Genomic DNA, 5116 nt, shown 5'->3' on the forward strand with positions numbered 1-5116 from the left:
TGGCTGGGCCCGTGAGCCATGGCCGCTGACCCTGTGCGTCCAGAGCCTGTGCTCCGCAACGGGAGAGGCCACAACAGTGAGAGGCCCGCGTGCCGCAAAAAAAAAAAAAAAAAAAAAGAAGACAGTAGATGACATCAAAAGATTAAATCAAGAAAGAGCTGAGTAAGTAGGTTTCTTAGACATAAAAATAGATAGATAGATAGATAGATAAAATAGATAAAAATTTGAAAGTGGGGGATAGGATTCAGGGGTGAAGGATGAATCAAAAGACTGCTGCTTTTTTCTCATACACCAGAGGAATTATTTGGTTTTTTTAACTATCTGATTTTATAACTTACTGCACAGTTACATTAATCAAGACAGTGAGATTCTGGCATAAGGACTGACAAATTAATGGAATAGAATTAGGAGCTCAGAAATAAATCCTTACATTTATAGTCAGCTGGCTTTCCAAAACAGTGCTGGGAAAATTCAATGGGAAAATGATAGTCTTTTCAATAAATTGTGCTCAGACAACTGAATATCCACACGTAAAACAATGAAGTGGGACCCCTACCTCACACCACATACCAAAATTAACTCAAAATAGATCAAAGATCTAAATATAAGAGATAAATCTAAAAACTATTAGAAGAAAACCTAGGTATAAATCTTCATGACCATGGTGTAGACAATGGTTTCTTAGCTATGATGACAAAGCACAAGCAACAAATTAAAAATAGGTACATGGATTTCAAAATTACAAGCATTTGTGCTCCAAAGGATACCATTAGGAGAGTGAAAAGACAACCCACAGAATGGGAGAAAATATTTGCAAATCATATATCGGATAAGGAATTTGTATGTAGACTGTGCTCCATTCTAGTGTATGACCTTAGGAAGCTCACTTTCCTTTGTTGGACCTGTTTCCTCTTCTGTGAGATAAGAGAGTTGGACTAACTGATAACAGAAAGTAGCACTTGGATAGGACTTTATGATTTATAAAGTGTATTCTTATTTCATTTATTATTATCTCATTGACTTTATGATTTATAAAGTGTATTCTTATTTCATTTATTATTATCTCATTGAATCTTCATCAAAACCCTGTTACTAAAGTATTGTTATTTTTTCCACTTTACAAATAAGGACGTTTTCATTGCCACATTGCTTATATGTAGAGGAGTTCTGCCACCTGCTTTGCTCTGTAATAGTGCTTCCCTGTCCCCAGATCCCTGATACCCCGTGATTCCATGGTAGAACTAGGGTGAGCACCAGGCCACCTGCACATTGTCGTGTTACTATATTGCACTACACCTGTACACACAGAGCTTCTTGCTTTCCTATGAAGATTTGCTCAACAACCAGTTGTGGCATCCACCCTGTCTGGCCGCCCCTCAGCACACCCAGGACCCTGCAATTCTCCCTTTATGAATAGCTGTCAGTTACTGGCCTGGGCTAAGAGTCTGAGTAACCAAAACAAGCAAGATTCGGCCAAACAGCCTCCGTTTCCTCCCCTGTGACTTCAGGAGACTGTATGCTGACTCAGTTTGGAGGACAAATGCAAACAGACCTTGATCAGGCCTCTCGCCTCTGCTTCCGCCATACTCTTCACCCTCCAGAAGAAGAAGAGCAAAGAGGAAAAAGGGGGTAGGGGAGGAGGAGCAGGTGGGGGAGGAGGACAAGGAGGAAAAAAAGGAGAAGGAGGCAGAAGAAGGTGCATATTTTATTTCCAATAACTTCCTGAATACAGGAAATCAAGTCTTAAGTCACATTTGTATTTCTGAGGTGCGCTGGAGCACTGGCTGGATGTCTCATCTTTGCCTTAGGCTCTTCACACAGGCCCTGCCCCTGGCACTCACTGAAGGTGGCCCCAAAATAAGCCAGCGGCAGGACGGAACTACAGGAAGCCGGATCTGATCTACAGGGGGTGATGCTAAAGCCCAGAGGTGTGAAATGACCTGCCCCAGGACACACAGCTGGTCAGTGGCAGAGTTAGACTAGGATTAGTTCTGTTTACTCTTGATTTGGTCCTCCTTCTATCACCTTATGACCTCAGCATTCCTCCCTCACAGCAAGGGAGGAGAGTGCTGTGTGCCAAAGCCACCTTGTTCCAATCCTCCCTTGCTCCAGAGGAAAGTTTTTCTGCCTTAGACAGGATTGTAGGGGTGCACTCAGCAGGACTAAGTTGTGTGACACAGCGACCTTGGTGCATCACCCATGAAGCTCAGTCTACAGGTAGAGGACAAACAGGTGTTAGAGATGACAAAGATAGACTCAGCCGCATCACATCCAGGGCCACCCGGGCATGCTCTGTGGAAGGCCTACATTGCCCTTTCTTCATGTCAACCTCAGAGGACAGACTTACACAAGCATTACAGAGCTGCCTCCAGGTATAGGGCCAAATATTCTTAGAAAACTTATTTTATTTCAGTTTGGGCTATATGGAGTAGTGATACTCCATAAGTAAGACAACACAGTGGGAGATAACATTCCCTAATACTGACTCTTGCCTTAGCTCTGTAGTGCTTTTGGAGTAGCCCTCTGTGGAAGTGTTCTGAGATTCGGTGCTGACACCAAGACCGGGCCTTTCTTAAATGTTTTAGCTACTTTCCTCACATCCCCTTGGGTTTGGGTCCCTCCCTATAAGAATTGTCCTGTCTCTCTCCACACTACTCTCCCTGCCAGCCATTTATCATCTCCTGTGCTTCCTCTGCATTTTCTCCAACTCCACAGTTACTGCCTGTGGTGACTGCCTGTGCCTTGTGGTATCTTCCACCCCAGGTTTTGTACTTTGGAAATACAATGTCTTCTGGTTTGTTTCCAACACTGAGAATTCCCAGTATTTTTCTGGCCTATTGAGCACAATAGCTCATGAGTTCCACTGTCTCCTTTGTTGCATCTCATTGGTAGTTAGGGGCCTCTCACCCTATAAATGTTTACAGTCTCTGAAGCTCCTCCCTTTCATAAGGGGAAAATACACATCTTCAGCCATTCCACAGTAGAGGCCATCTGATACTTTCTGCCACTTTTACAAAAAAAAAAAAAAACAACCCAAAACCAATAAATAAAACCAAAAATGAAACACAAAAATCCCAAAAAAACAAAAACAGAAAAACACTTGTGGCTCATTTTTGCTGGGCTGGTATTTTCATTTTTAGAAGACCTTAGGGGTCACCTGTGAATGTGTGAAGTTTACCATGAATTCTTTATCTTTTGTAAAACCATTGATAAAGACTAATTCATTTTCTATTTTTATGACATTCTCTTTTTAAATAATCTTCTATATATAGGCTACGTTTATGACCTATTTCTGACCTATCATAAAAAAATGGGTCCTGACTTACTTTGTAGTGTTTGGTGTTGACTCTTATCAACAGCATTTTGAAAGGCTGAATAAATTATATACATTGTTTCTCCTTAAATATATGTTTTAAATTGATCAATGTTTACTTACAAGTTAAAGATGAATTACTCCTTTAAAAATTCTTCCTACTTTTTTTTAATGTGTGAACCATTTCTATAACAAGCCCACCCTTTAATTATAAATTGTCCTCCATGTGGATGTGAGAATCAAAAGAGCACTGTTGTTGGTGCCCGTGACCCCTCCACACCCTACCGTATCCCACTCCCACCTTGTACAGGAGTCACAGTGGACAGGCAGTCAACGTAAAATTTGTAGTCACAGGTTACATATTTTGACAAATTATTTCCCAATTTTATCTTTGAGCTCCTTCGAAATCTGAGACAATACCATCCTGACTAAATGATATAAATACATCGGGTTTTGCAAATCAGGTAAGTCTAGTTAATGCCAACCCCTAAAAACACACCCATAAATCAGATACCCATCGTCCAAGTGGTAAGAGTTCATTGAGGCTAAGCTTGAATGTGTTCTGATGATTCAGGACTTGCACTGAACCCACCAAACTCTTGCAGAGGAGCGCGCTAATCAGACCCAGGCACCATACCAGAGTAAAGTCTGAACGCCCCGACCTAATATCTAGGAACCCCAAGTCTGTGCCTGGGGGTCTTTCCATTCCTGCCTCTGCCTCCATCTCCACCTTTATTCCCCACCCAGACCATGAGCAACCCTGCCTCTTTACACTTGAACACAAGTGTATATACAAACTTGCAGTATTGATCGTTTTTATTCAGTGTATATCCAGTTTGCCCAGATAGATGGAAAAGTACCTAAGGGTAGGTGCCATGTCTCCCATACTTTGGAAACCCCATCTCTTAGTAATCATTTCAAAAAGGTAGAAAAATGTCCAAATATTTATAGTACCTACTGTATTTGCCCACACACTCTCTTTTGCTGTAAAAGAACATCTAGTTTGCCGTGTCTGAATCAGGGAACAACTTATTCATTAGCAAATGTGGACAATGCCTCGTTAGAATCTTTGTGTTAGAAAACCCAAGTTGGAAGGGATTCCAGGACAGTTGCTTTACCCTTGTTCCCATGAAATCTTAGAGTTCACAGACTGTGTTTTCTGTCCTCCTACATTTATTTCTAAGAATCTAAGAAATTTAAGGAAAGGTAGACAAAACCCACAGGGGAAATCAGGAGAAAGTCAGTAACTCAAGCATAGGAGAAGCAGGCTCTTTTCCTTTCCATTTAGTAATGAGGAAAATAGGAGACCTCCTTTCACTGAGGGCAGACTCATTTCAGCAGCTGTAGGTTTGGCCACAGAGAAAACACTCAGCTTATAAAAACCAGGCAAAAATTTCCCAAACTGGCAATGTGGTAGCAATACAAGGTTGAGGACGCTTTCTCAACTCATCTGGGAAAAGTCAGGGAGGACCATGTCGAGGAATAGAGGACAAAACTCTTATAGTCTGTTGGGAAGGTGCCAAAGGAAATCAGCTAACAGATGAAATGAGCTTTGTCAGGGAGGAAGCACCACTCTGTCCTCCCACAAAAGGTGGGCTAGCTGAGGCATCAAAGCTTAGAGGGAGAGCTATAGGTGACACAGGTGAGGAGACAACCAGGGAACAGCATGCACGGGAGGGGAGGAAAGGAGACACCAGGGGAGAGAGAAGTGAAGAAGAGCCCGTGGTGATCTGCGTCCAAGGAACGAGGTAGTCACTGAAGTCTGAGCCTCACGTGACAAGGTCCAGGGACCAGTTTCTGCTG

Source organism: Physeter macrocephalus, chromosome 9 (assembly GCF_002837175.3).
Source record: "Physeter macrocephalus isolate SW-GA chromosome 9, ASM283717v5, whole genome shotgun sequence".
NCBI classification, from domain to species: Eukaryota; Metazoa; Chordata; class Mammalia; order Artiodactyla; family Physeteridae; genus Physeter; species Physeter macrocephalus.